Source organism: Galeopterus variegatus, unplaced genomic scaffold, assembly GCF_000696425.1.
Source record: "Galeopterus variegatus unplaced genomic scaffold, G_variegatus-3.0.2 Scaffold1509, whole genome shotgun sequence".
NCBI lineage: Eukaryota > Metazoa > Chordata > Mammalia > Dermoptera > Cynocephalidae > Galeopterus > Galeopterus variegatus.
In genome coordinates, this window is record NW_007727620.1 from 347,221 (window position 1) to 360,218 (window position 12,998).

A 12,998-nucleotide genomic window follows, 5' to 3' on the forward strand; every position below is an offset into this window, starting at 1 on the left:
TTCACAGGAACTTTAAGTTAGGAATGTTTCTGTATCAGAAACATAGAGACAATAAGCAGCTCAATTTCAGATGGTTCTGTCAGAAATAAGCCCTTTTCTGTGGGCGTTTGTGACACAGACGTTCACACCAACATCCATGATGTTTTCACAATTTAGCCCACAGAAGGGTGTCTTGGGCCGGCCCGTGGCTTACTCGGCAGAGTGCGGTGCTGGAAACACCAAGGCCACAGGTTCGGATCCTATATAGGGATGGCCGGTTTGCTCACTGGTTGAGCGTGGAGCTGACAACACAGAAGGGTGTCGTAAATCTGCAATTGTTCCAGAGGCTGAGTTTCATTTCTGGAGCAGAGAAACTTTCACCAGATTTAATTTGGCATGGCTAGTGTTCAGACTGTACCGGCCCATGCTAGAAAGTATCAGGATTTAGCCTAGAGTCAGGCCCAGGCAATTAGGGTCAGAATTCCAAAAAAGCCACTGGTTCTTGTTACCAGCAGGAAAACCAAGACACTTCAAAAGGCCAGACAGCCATGTTCTAAGTCCAGCTGACAAGCGAAGCTTTATTAAGCCCTTTTTATCTTGTCAGTAGTAGACTCAAAATTGACCCACTCAAAAATATGCTCATTTGGCTGGAAAATCATCAGCTTTTATGGGTCAGACATCTGATTTTACAAGAGCTCATCAGCAACTAAACTCTGCTTTGTAAAACTCCAAAAGTGTATTTCCATCTGAAGAGTACATCTCTTTTCATGTTGTTTCCTTTTTTCCCAGAGGCTCCAATAGGCAAAAACATAGCAAAAATCATCACTTTGGGAAATTTATTTTGTTTTAATACTCAAAGAATTTAAATTTTATCCCACCCACTAGTGGTAAAAAGCAATTATTTGTGTGTCTCACTAATACTTTTTCTTTGCAGCTTTCCCTAATTGGGATGATCCCTCTAGCATTTATGAAATTAAAATCATATAACAATTTACATCAATTTTTATGCTACATCCAAATCAATAACCACGAAACAGAAAACTATTTTTAAAAAAATCCCTCCCCGGGGGCCGGCCCGGTGGCCGGCCCGGTGGCACACTGGATAGTGCGCCGCTTGGGAAGCGCGGTGGCGCTCCCACCCGAGGGTTCGGATCCCACATACAGACCGGTTCCCGCTCACTGGCTGAGCGAGGTGCGGGAGCAACACCGAGGGTTGCGATCCCGTTGCTGGTCCCGGTCCGGTACGGGGGCGACACTGAGGGTTGCGATCTGTTGCCGGACACGGAAAAAGACAAAAAAAAAAAAAATCCCTCCCCTGTTGTAAATGGAAATGAGTTTAACACTTTAGCAATAAATTTAACATTTACCGGGCTAACATTACAGCTACCAGGGAAGGATCCCAGCTGGAATGCAGGGAGGTAGGGCAGGGCTACTGCAGCAGTGGCAGCAGCTATGCTGAAGGAATGACTGTAGGGGTTTCTTCCTTTTTTTCCCCCTCTGTACTGTTTCAAGGGCCACAATGGTATGGCCTCTTTTACCATAGATAAGCAATTCAATTAAGCAGGTCAATTTTTGGCAGGAGCAGCAAGTCTGGCAGGCCACGGTAGCTTCATAAGAAACATATTGTCCTTTCCTTTGTAAGAGGCATCGGTTCTTTTCTTTGACTGCTGGAGGGCTTCAGAGTGGTAAATACACCCACATCATCCCCAAATTTTACTTGGCAAGAAGGCTCTGCATTTTGACAGGGTTTATTAGTCAGACCTGCTGGCAAGCATCTGCTAACAGCACAATAGCGCCATTAAGATTGAAACTTTTGATTTGCCAACAAACAGACATTTACAGAGTGAAAACTTTGGACATTAGAAAAATTTTCTCTGACACTTAATAAGCATTCATAGTACAAGTAAGAGATTGCTTAAAGTCTACGTTTTCACAATGGTACATAGAATAGACTCAGAACCTTCACTCATTAGCTTTTTTTCTCTTGACTGTAAGTTTGGTCCAAACTCTACCAGCTGAATTCAGACACTTTTTAGAGAAACACAGACCAAGAAGTTTAACACAAGCACTTCAGGGGTTACAGCAGCTGCCCAGAAACCAAGTCCTCTCTTCAGGAAATGCAAGGCAGTGCGGAGGAGGGGTGAGTGGAGCAGAGTGGACGTTTCTCTCCTTAAGGCAGGAGAGGTCATGGTAAGATCAGGGGCCACCACAGGAGCAGCTCTGCTCCAGTAAGCGCAGGTTTGGGCTTACTTTCAGATTTAGGTGGCCTTCTGCTCAGCTTCATCAAACGCACTTTTATAACTAGGACTCCATTCAGGTAGCTGCTTCAATCCTGCGTCTCTAAATCTCCAAATAGTCAGATAGCTAGCACGCACTAACTGATCTCTGGGAAGCATCTCACATCACCTAACCTAGTGCACACATTAACAAGGAGGACATTGGAAGGAAGCTTACTCCTCTCCTCCCCTCACCATTTAGGTAAGAGCATGCACTACCAGATCCCAGGGAGTCTATCATATCCCTTAACCTGGCTCACATGGCTATCTATGTCTTTCTTCCAAAAAGACTTTGTGACCCTGGGTGTCAAATTTGTCAAGTAAGGCTGACAAACAACAGTTATTAGGGAACCGGCATGGAGCAGTTCACCTACAACTGCAAAAATGAATTCTAAGTTTTAATTTGATTTAAGCATTGCTTTTAGTGTGAAGGCACCACAAATTGCGTGGCAAGTGCTCTGGAGGTAGTTCAGAGCAGCACTCATGTGCGGCTCTTCAGTTCTGGAGGCTCCAGGGCAGCTAGTAGTGCTTCATCAAATACATCCTTTAGCCTTTTCTGTGTGAATGTGGAACACTTCAAATATTCGACAGCCTTCAAGTCACAGGCCATCATCTCAGCAGTCTGTGGGGTGAGGGACTAGTGTTTGTCCTTGGCAAGTTTCTCAATAGTACAGGGTCACACTTCTGAGATCGACTTTGTTTCCAAAAGGGCTGGCCCGTGGCTCACTCGGGAGAGTGTGGTGCTGATAACACCAAGGCCACGGGTTTGAATCCCTATATAGGGATGGCCAGTTAGCTCACTTGGGAGAGCGTGGTGCTGACAACACCAAGTCAAAGGGTTAAGATCCCCTTACCAGTCATCTTTAAAAAAAAAAAAAAAAAATTTGTTTCCAACAAACAAGGAGTCTTCAGACAATGGTGAATCATCTCAGGTACCCACTTTTCTTTCACATTTTCAAATGAGGACAGAAGACCACTGAAAAATAGACTAGAAATATATCTGTTTGTGGATAGCTGGTGGGGGGGGCGGGCTGTTCTGTCATACTCTTCTTGCCCTGCAGAATGGAAAAGTCCAAGTGCATATGGCTGTCACCAAACATACTGTGATTACATAGTTGTCAAAAATCTCTGGTAAATACTCAAACGTTAATTTGTTTATTGTAGGAAATCAAGACATATCTCACCAATAGCACCATCACTTACAATTGTTTGCATTGCTGAAATATTTTCAGATCCACTTTAAATATTTCTAATTTGCTTTTGAACTCAGCTTTTCCACCCAGCTTTAAGGATTTAAGAATTTTTATCAGCCCGAAGTGTGCCTAGCCCAGAAAAGGGAGTGGAAGAAACAGTTCAGGCCCTTATAGTTTAGCTCTCATGGTTGAGGAGGTGGTTCACTGATCGCACGATGGTAGTGGGTAAGATCGCGTGCCAGGAAGAGTTATCGAATCTAGGATGGCAGGTTCTTTGACGTCCAATATCATAGAAATGAACACTGAAACGTAGTGAGACTGAAGCTAAGTTTATTGAAAGATACCTTGTGCATGGGGAGCAAACACAAAGGAGGAGTGTTGCTCCCCGAGCGTTCAGCGCGAGGGTTTTTAAAGGCAAAAGAGCTGGGTAGGGTGCTTGGGAAAGAGGGTGAGATCGCGGTCTCACAATTGGGGTCTTCCACAGTTGATCACAAGGTGTTCTATTTTCAGCCTCAGCAGATGGGGGCCTCATCATTCTCTTGAGGCCTGTAAAAGAATTACACACGAGGGTTAAGCAACCTTGGGTAATGCATGCTTGTGGGAAGGGGGTTTACCTGCATCTTTAGGGCTTAATCTTTAATTTCTGCCCTCCTTGGTGTGGTGTTTCCTGGAACAGGACGTTGTCTGGTGCCCCCGGGGTCTCTGCTGCATTTCCAGCACACAGACTACTGCTGGGTTCTTCTCGCGGACAGCAAAATGGAGTCTCTCCTGTCAGCCCTATCTTTACCCCTGCCTCAGAAGTACTGGAAGAAAAACTCTTCCACAGCAGAGGGATAAAGGTCAGCCAGCAGCTCACTCCACCAGACGGACGGTCGCAACGGGAATGGGGGATACAGGCGGAAACTGCCCTACTGGCCCCCGCTCTCCCTAGTCGCTGGCGCTTCCAGAATCTGTGTGGAAGTTCAGAGGCTGTCCCGAGGCCCCTTCCTGTGCCTCCCTCCATCCACCCTACCTCAGTGGCCACTTTCTGGGCAGACAGGTCAGGGCCCAGGCTAAAAAGGCAAGTGAGCCATCGGCAGTGCACAGGCTATCAGAGTGTCAACCGCCAAATTCCTGTCAGTTACAGAAACGGTCCTCTAGGAGCCAGCCTTCCCTGAGCATCACGTGACTCGCTGCAGGCGCGTGAAAGGTACATAAGGGCGTGTCTCGCGTCCGTCCACCGCTGGGTGAGCGCGCGCACGCGGGACCGTCAGAGCCACGTGAACTTCCATGGCTCGGAGACCTGCAGTCACGTTCCTCCCTCCAACTCCACCTAAGCAAGCGGCACCTTCTCGCAGCTTCCGAGCCCCTGAGGCCTGGGAAGTCCTGGCCCTCTCAAGGTGGGGAAAGACTCCTGAGCAGAACGGATGAAGGACGTGACGGGGTCGGGGGACGCGCCTCGGGTCGGGCACCCGACCGAGTCCACGCACGCATGCGCGCTGCCGGAGGCCGGCGGCGCGTGACGTCAGCGGCAGCACGGTGGGCAGAGCCGGCATCCGAGCTGGGCGCGGCCTGTGTCTTTCCGTCACCTATTTCCACTTTACCCCTTTTGGTCTTCCCTAAGTGGGAAGACCTAGGTTCTGCCTACCGGTTCCCCGGGACTTTGCACCAGTGGTCGCCTTTGTTTGCGAAACTGCCCTGATTTTGTGGCACCTGTGCGGTAGCGCGGAGAACATCCGCCCCGCGTTGGTGGAGCCTGTAAATGGGGACGACGCTCTGATGGGAAAGCCGGGCTGGAACACAGAGACTGGAAGCCCTTCGGCCTGCATTGGCGTTAACTGTAACTGCGTTCTTTCTGGTCCCAGGCGATCTACAAAGCTAGCTTGCTGCAACCTGTTGCAGCTGGGCATTAAGCTCTGCCCGTCCAAGGCGCGTAGAAGACGCACACGGACCTTAAGCTTTTGTGCTAGCAGAAACGGATGGCTGAGTTCAACAGGGCTGAAACACTTCCTTAACGATTTGCAACGTTGCAGCTGGTCTACAGGGGCTTCGACCTGAAATGCCCACCTCACAGGGACTCATCCCATAGATATTCTTCCTTTTCTGCCACTTCTTGCCACCCGACTTAACATACCAACTAATAGCTGTTTTCCCCAAACCATACTCATGGCTTACATCTTGAAAAGAAATCCATATTGTAAGGCATCAAAGAAAGGAGGTCCAAATGGCCTCACTCCCAACACTGCACGTTGATGGTCGATGCCATCTGGAAGCTCAGGGAGGACTGTCAGCCAGGGGCCTCAGTTCTCCTCCATATGGGCTTCTTAGGCTTCTTCATGGCAGCAGCTGAAGTCCAAGCAGGAGCATTCAAAGAGGACAAGCTTTGAGGATCTTCAATTATAGCTAATGGCAAACCTATTCTTTTACTATAAGGATCAGAGTTGGATTGTTCGGTTCAGAATTGCATAACGTCAGGGCGGTTCAAAGAGGAAAATATGGTTTGGTAAAGTTGCTAAACCTAAACGCCAAAGGAAAATTTATACGTGATTTTGAATCATGTGTTTTTACAAAGCTACCTGAGGAAAGAATGCCAACAAACCTCCACCTTGAAAAGCAGGTGGATTAGTTCCTCTGGCCCTAGATGGGCTGGTTATCAAGGACCATGATAAGGTCCAACCTAAGCTAAAGATCTAGAAAAGGTGGGGTCGGTTTAATGTACATAGGCTTAAGGGCCAAAGGATAATTCATTTTTACAGGTAGGAGGCATATATTCTCTTAAGCTTGAGGGATAGCCTACCAGGAAGGAGAGGTAGAAAAAGTCCAGGCCCATGGATTTCCACAATGAAGAAAAGTTCTGAAGAAAGGGTTTTCCTGTGGGCAAGATATTTTGGCTGCAGACACTGTGGAAAGTATTCCCTCTCCCCGCCCCCCGGAAAAATGGAAAAGCTGGTTGCAGGGTCTGGGGATTATCCTGAAGGCCTAAGGAAACTAAGTTTGCTGGCAGTGAGGGGCGGGGCCTTGGAAAAAGAGCTGAGGAACAGGGCTGGCTCTGGCACCTAGTGACGTTCACACACACCGGTGCTGGGCGGGACCACCTATTCCTGTCCTCCAGAGAGCTGCTGCAATCCTGATGATCAAAACCTCAGTGGATGGGCCGGCCCGTGGCTCACTCGAGAGAGTGCGGTGCTGATAACACCAAGGCCATGGGTTCGGATCCTATATAGGGATGGCCGGTTGGCTCACTGGCTGAGCGTGGTGCTGACAACACCAGGTCAAGGGTTGAGATCCCCTTACTGGTCATCTTAAAAAAAAAAAAAAAACTCTCAGTGGAGGCCGGCCGGTTTTGCCTTTGGTTAGAGTGCAGTGTTGTAACACCAAAGTCAAGCGATCACATCCCGGTACTGGCCGGCCTGCAAACAAAAACGAAAACACCTCAGCAGGGCCTGGCGTTGTGAGGCTGCCGCATGGAAAAGGAACCAGAACACCCAATTGAGAATTTAAAAGGGGGTTTTTATTGGCTGGCCGGTGACTGTCCCTCCAAGAAAGTCTCGGAAGAGAACAGCCCTGAGTTTAAGTTTAAGGGGTCTTTTAAAGGCACATAGTCACACAGGCAAAAAATCAAATAGTCACACATTTATATAGTTACACACATACACACATTCCCTCCTGGCATGAGGAGGGGGTTTGGGGAGGCCTAGTACAAGCTGATAACAGAAGCTGAAACAAGCCAGTTAATCACTTAGGGACGGCAAAAACTTTCACAGGGCGGTTTCCTCCTTAAGTTGTCTAGATACATCTGGATACAGCTCTTGGTGTTATCAGTCAGGGACATCATAAGCAGGAAACAGCAAAAGCAGGCAGAACTTGGGCCAGCCCGGTGGCGCACTCAGTAGAGTGCGGCGCTTGGGAGTGCGGTGGCGCTCCCGCCGAGGGTTCGGATCCCATATAGAGAGCGGTCCGCTCACTGGTAGAGCGCGGTATGGGCATGACACCGAGGGTTGCGATCCCGTTGCCGGTCACGGTACGGGCGTGACACTGTGGGTTGGGATCCCGTTACCGGTCACAAAAAAAGACAAAAAGGAAAAAAAAAAAGCAGGCAGAACTTAATGTTTTTCTAAGTACAGGACAATTTTTAACCTTCAATTTTCACCACAGGTGTTGGGGGGACTTTCAAAAAAAACACTTTTTAAACAGTAAAAATGGCATAAGCTAAATCAATCTACCTCATCACACTGGCAGGCTGTCAGTGTCCACAGCTCGCTCATGGACAGCAGGCATGTTGCAGCAAACAGAATAAACGTCCCTGTCCTGGTGGCCTGTGTCCACGTCTCTGAGCTGCCTGGTCCCGGGCCCTCCACCAGTGATAGACTCCAGGAAAGACAGTTCCTTGGGCTTGTGAGTCCCACCCTCGGAGGGGAAGGTAGACAAAGGGGGCCCAGTACTGAGGGTGCCATTGGGATTTTCTAGGTGGCAGTAGATTGCCCATCCATGGAGACCCGGATGCCCTCGCTCCTGCGGGTGCTTTGGGGCCTCACGTGACCCCGCATATGCGGGTTGGAGCCAGCTCTGTTAGGGCTCTGGGCGACTCACGTGGGTCAACTGGCTGTTGCGACCAGGTTCTTCTGCCCTGCTCTGTGCAGCACCTGACCCAAAGTCACAGCCTCAAAGCTGCCTGCTCCTTTGGAACCGGACTGACCTGGTCCTTACACAGCAGGGAGATGCTTGGGCAGGAAGGAGGAACTGGTGCCCAGACCCCCCCTCCCTTAACCACCCCCAGGATTCCTTTAGTGCGGGACCTACCATGCGCCCCACTTGGTAATAGGTTTCCATGCCTGCCTAGGGGCCTTCCCAGCGGTGACTTCGGAGACGTGACCTCGGAGGGACCCATGCAGGTCTCACCGGCCTCCTGCTGGTCTGGATCAGATATCAATCGCATTGTGTAGTGGTCTCCCGCTGGTTCCAGGCCTCTGCAGCCTCTGCGAAGTGGGAAGATCCTGGCAGGCTTAGGTGTCTTTGTGTGGACCCCTCACACGGGAAACACGTAAACAATGTCCTTGTTGGGTGTGAGCCTTCAGATGGGGAACCTGAGCAGGAAGTTTCTGAGGAACACTTGGACCGGTCACTTGGCCTGAGATTAGGACAATTGGAAGTGGAGGTGTACCATGGTTCCAGTCAGTGTATCAGTGTATCAGTGCAGCCTTCATTTTTTGCACTTTATTGTTAGCTTTTCTTTTTCTTTTTTTTTTTTTTTTTTTTTTTTTTTTTTTTTTTTTGTCTTTTTCTGTGTCCGGCAACGGATCGCAACCCTCAGTGTTGCCCCCGTACCGGACTGGGGACCGGCAACGGGATCGCAACCCTCGGTGTTGCTCCCGCGCCTCGCTCAGCCAGTGAGCGGGAACCGGTCTGTATGTGGGATCCGAACCCTCGGGCGGGAGCGCCGCCGCACTTCCCAAGCGGCGCACTATCCAGTGCGCCACCGGGCCGGCCCTATTGTTAGCTTTTCTGAATGAGCCCCCAATCCTGGGTTCCTGTCTCTGTGTCCCCTCTCCAGCTCCCACCCCAGTTGTGGGTTAGGAATAGGCTAGAGCAGAGGGTGGTGTTTCCATGCTCTAGGCTGGTGTCCAGAGGGGCCCCACTTAAACTCACTCTCTTACCATGTGGCTCCAGTCCAATGACTGGGCTGTCCTCACCCCTCAGGAGGAATACAGGGGGATTCCCAGAAGCTGCTCCCCAATCCCTGGCCTTAAAGCCAAGCTCCCCAAACATAGGGGCCAGCCCACTCCTGTTGTCCCCTTCCTCTTACTGCCTTGGCTCCCCAGGCCCAGTTCCTTCTTTCCCAGGTCAGTTGGGTTATTTTTGACTGAGGTCGTGGGAATAGCTTTCAATTAGCATTGTCTAAAATGATCTCACTGGTTGTTAGGCCTTTGGCATCTCAGAGAAGGAGTCTAGGCCTCTGACTCATGATTCATTGTTTTATTTGGTTATGATAAAAAATACTGAAAAATGTTAGCTCTTCAAGGTGTCAAATTTCGGTCCTTAGTACTGCCAGAGGCAGATGGCCAAATGTGCTAAATATTCAGCAAAGATGAAATGAATTTGCTTAACTGCCTGAGGTGTCTCAACTACTAAGCCCTTGTGGGGCTTGCTCCATAGTGTTCCCAAGCAAGAAAGATTGCACGTCAATAGATTTGGCAGAGTCTAATTGCTAAGTTTCTTATTTCAAGTTATGTTATACTTTGATTGGTATAAAGACTCCGTTTCAATGCAGAAAACTCTAATTTCAGTTTACCGTATTTGAAGTCCTCTGTGATCTCTAGTCCCAGATGTTTTCTTGGTTTTGAAGCACGCAGTGAGGATAAAGAGAACCTTATATACATGGTGGTAAGGCAAAAATGTTGTTTATCTCACCCACAAAACTTTTTTTTTTTAAAGATGACCGGTAAGGGGATCTTAACCCTTAACTTGGTGTTGTCAGCACCGTTCTCTCCCGAGTGAGCCACAGGCCGGCCCTCACCCACAAAACTTTTGAATTTGCCCTACATTAGCACGCATTTGGGTATATTCCAATAAGCTGTACAATATCATGCTTCCAACTCGACTTAAGAGCAGGGCGATGAGTGATAATAATAAGAGCAAAGAATCATAACCATAGTGGTGGCTGCATTGTCTACTCTAGGCTACATACTGCCTCAGTGACCCACCTCTCATTTTACTTCAAAGCTATTTCACTCAGATTTTCCCCACCATTACTCCAAACTAAGATCACTTTCTTCTACCTGACATGCTTTCTTTACTTGATTTCCAGGACACTCATTCTCTTGATTTTCTCCTGCTTCCGTTTCTGCTCCTTCTCAGTCATTTTTGCTAATTCTCTCTTTTCTCCTGGCTTTTTTTTTTTTTTTTTTTTTTTTTGGTGGCTGGCAGGTATGCAGATCCGAAGCCTGGATCTTGGTGTTATCGGCACCATGCTCCAGCTAACTGAGCTAACTGGCCAGCCTATCCCAAGCCTTTTAATGTAGGAGTATTTCAGGGCTTAGTTCACAGTCCTCTCCTGTATCTAACCGTCACTTTTTGGTGATCTTATCACACCTCATGGCTTTAAATTTCATCTATATGCTGCACTTCTCTGATATATCTCTCTTAAATTCCATACTCCTACATGCAACTGCTTGCTTGACATCACTCAGATGTCCAATAAATGTCTGAAAATTAACATTTCAGTACTGAACTGATGATCTTCCTCCCCAAGCCTGCTCCACCATGGCCTTCCCCATCATAAATGATGGCGATCTATCCTTCTATGCTGACAATTCTATCCATCTAGTTGTTTAGACCAAAACCTTCTTTCTTTCTCTCTACTCTGACATCCAGTCATCAAGATGGCATGTTGGCTCTACCTTCACAATGGTCCCACATCTCACCTTCTCTCAACCACTTCCACAGCTAACACCTTAGTTAGCTGGATTATTATTGCAGGAGCCTCCTAACCTACCTATCCTACCTCCCTAACTCACCTCCCTAACCCCCAGTCTCAACGCAGCAGCCAGAGTGGTTGCTTTAACAGCTAAACCAGATCACATCACTCTTCTGCTCAAAATACTGTAATGGCTTCTAGTTTTATTCAGAGTAAAAGCCAAAATCCTTAAAGTGGCCTTCAAGGCCTGGAATGATCTGAATTTTAACAGTCACGGTTCCAGCAGGAAACAGCTAGCACATTCAAATTAGGATCATTTCAGGAGAATTTAAGAAAGGGGCTATTTTCAAGGGTGTGAGCACAGGAAAGGGAATCTTAAATGACTGTGCAGCACCCTGGGGTCTAGTGACAGCCGGGCTCTGATACCACCTGTATTAGTCCATTAATGTTGCTTATAATGAAATACACAAAACTGGGTAATTTGTAAGAAAATGAAATTTATTGCTTACAGTTTTGGAGGCTAGGAAGTCCAAAGTCTAGGGTGAGGGTCTTGGTGGTGATGACAGTGACCCAAGGATCTCACATGGCATTAAACGGCAGAGCAGAGAGAGCAGTGAAATTCTCAAGTGCTCTCCTTGTAAAGCCCTCAGAACCATGCCCCTGACCACCATTAATCCATTCACTAGGCATGGTCCTCAGAATCTGGTGCGGTCCACGCCATGGCAGGGTCTTGAAAAGAATAGCTTGGGCTGCCCTTTCCGAGTTGGCAAGGCCCCAGAGGGAGAGCTGCTGGCAGGGCCACAGCTACCAGCACTTGCTTTCACTGTAAAGATCTCTGCCTTGGCATAGTGGTGCGGCTTTCACTTTCTCTTTTTTTTTTTAAAAAAAGATGACCGGTAAGGGGATCTCAACCCTTGGCTTGGTGTTGTCAGCACCACGCTCAGCCAGTGAGCAAACCGGCCATCCCTATATAGGATCCGAACCCGTGGCCTTGGTGTCATCAACACCGCACTCTACCGAGTGAGGCACGGGCTGGCCCAGTTTCACTTTCTCTTTTGATGTTTTGGTCAGCGTGGCAGTTTCCTGAGTTTCCAAATGATGCAGAAAATGACACACAAACAGTTGTTGTCATAAAATTAGATTATCCCACAAAAGATCTGGGAAGATTGAACAATTCTAAATTGTCCCTTTTGAGTCCATTTATTACACCATTGGATTTTTTTTTTTTTTTTTTTAAAGATGACCGGTAAGGGGATCTTAACCCTTGACTTGGTGTTGTCAGCAATGGCACACAAACAGTTGTTGTCATAAAATTAGATACCCCCACCAAAGTACCAGGAAGATCGAACAATTCCAAATTGTCCCTTTTGAGTCAATTTATTACACCATTGGATGTTTTTAAAACACCTTATGAATAGCCATGAGCAATTGTTTTTACCGAAGAAATTAATAAACAATAGAAATCCCCATCCTCTTCCCACCATCTGGGTAAATGGTTATATCGATTATAAAATGGGAAAAGGAAAAATTTGGTACCCTCCTAGGGGACGTCCTAAATTTGACTTAAGTTGGCAAACGTCATTTACAGGGGATTATATTAATGGTAAGAGAATGGTTGGAATTAAAGGAAAAAGATACTATAAAAAGAATGTGTAGAAACCCTGTTACTCATTGATGTCCTAAGTTAAATAAAAACATCTTAGTAAGATAATGGGACAAAAACATATGATGCACAACTTTCCCTCCTAAAAATAAAGATTATAGATGGAATTTAGAATGCACCTGGTTTCATGAGGGATGGTGCTGTGCACTTTGACACTTTACATTGGGCCATACAGCTTGCTATATTAGGTACATGCATGATAAAGCTGTTCAAATATCCTTTATTCCTTTTCTTAATAAACAATAGGTCCATGCCTATAAAAATATGAGAATCATTAAATTTTTAGTTGATTATAAGTTTAATTGTTAGATTTATAAGTTTTAAATATAATTGTTAGAATTTTTTTTATAGTATATAAAAGTTAAAAATATATATAAGGTTTGTTTAGCTAATTCATGCTTGCTGGTAGTAATAAGTTTAAGGTTGATACGAGGGCAAGAGGAAAAGAAACACAATGGTGAAAAACGTCAAGAACAGCGAGTCACAGACTAATT

At 47.0% G+C, this 12,998-nt stretch overlaps 1 pseudogene; it reads right to left on the bottom strand.

Moving 5' to 3' along the window:
- Window positions 1-2,724: 2,724 nt before the first annotated feature.
- On the bottom strand, window positions 2,725-3,470 carry LOC103594229 (annotated as a pseudogene).
- Between the last annotated feature and the right edge of the window lie 9,528 nt (window positions 3,471-12,998).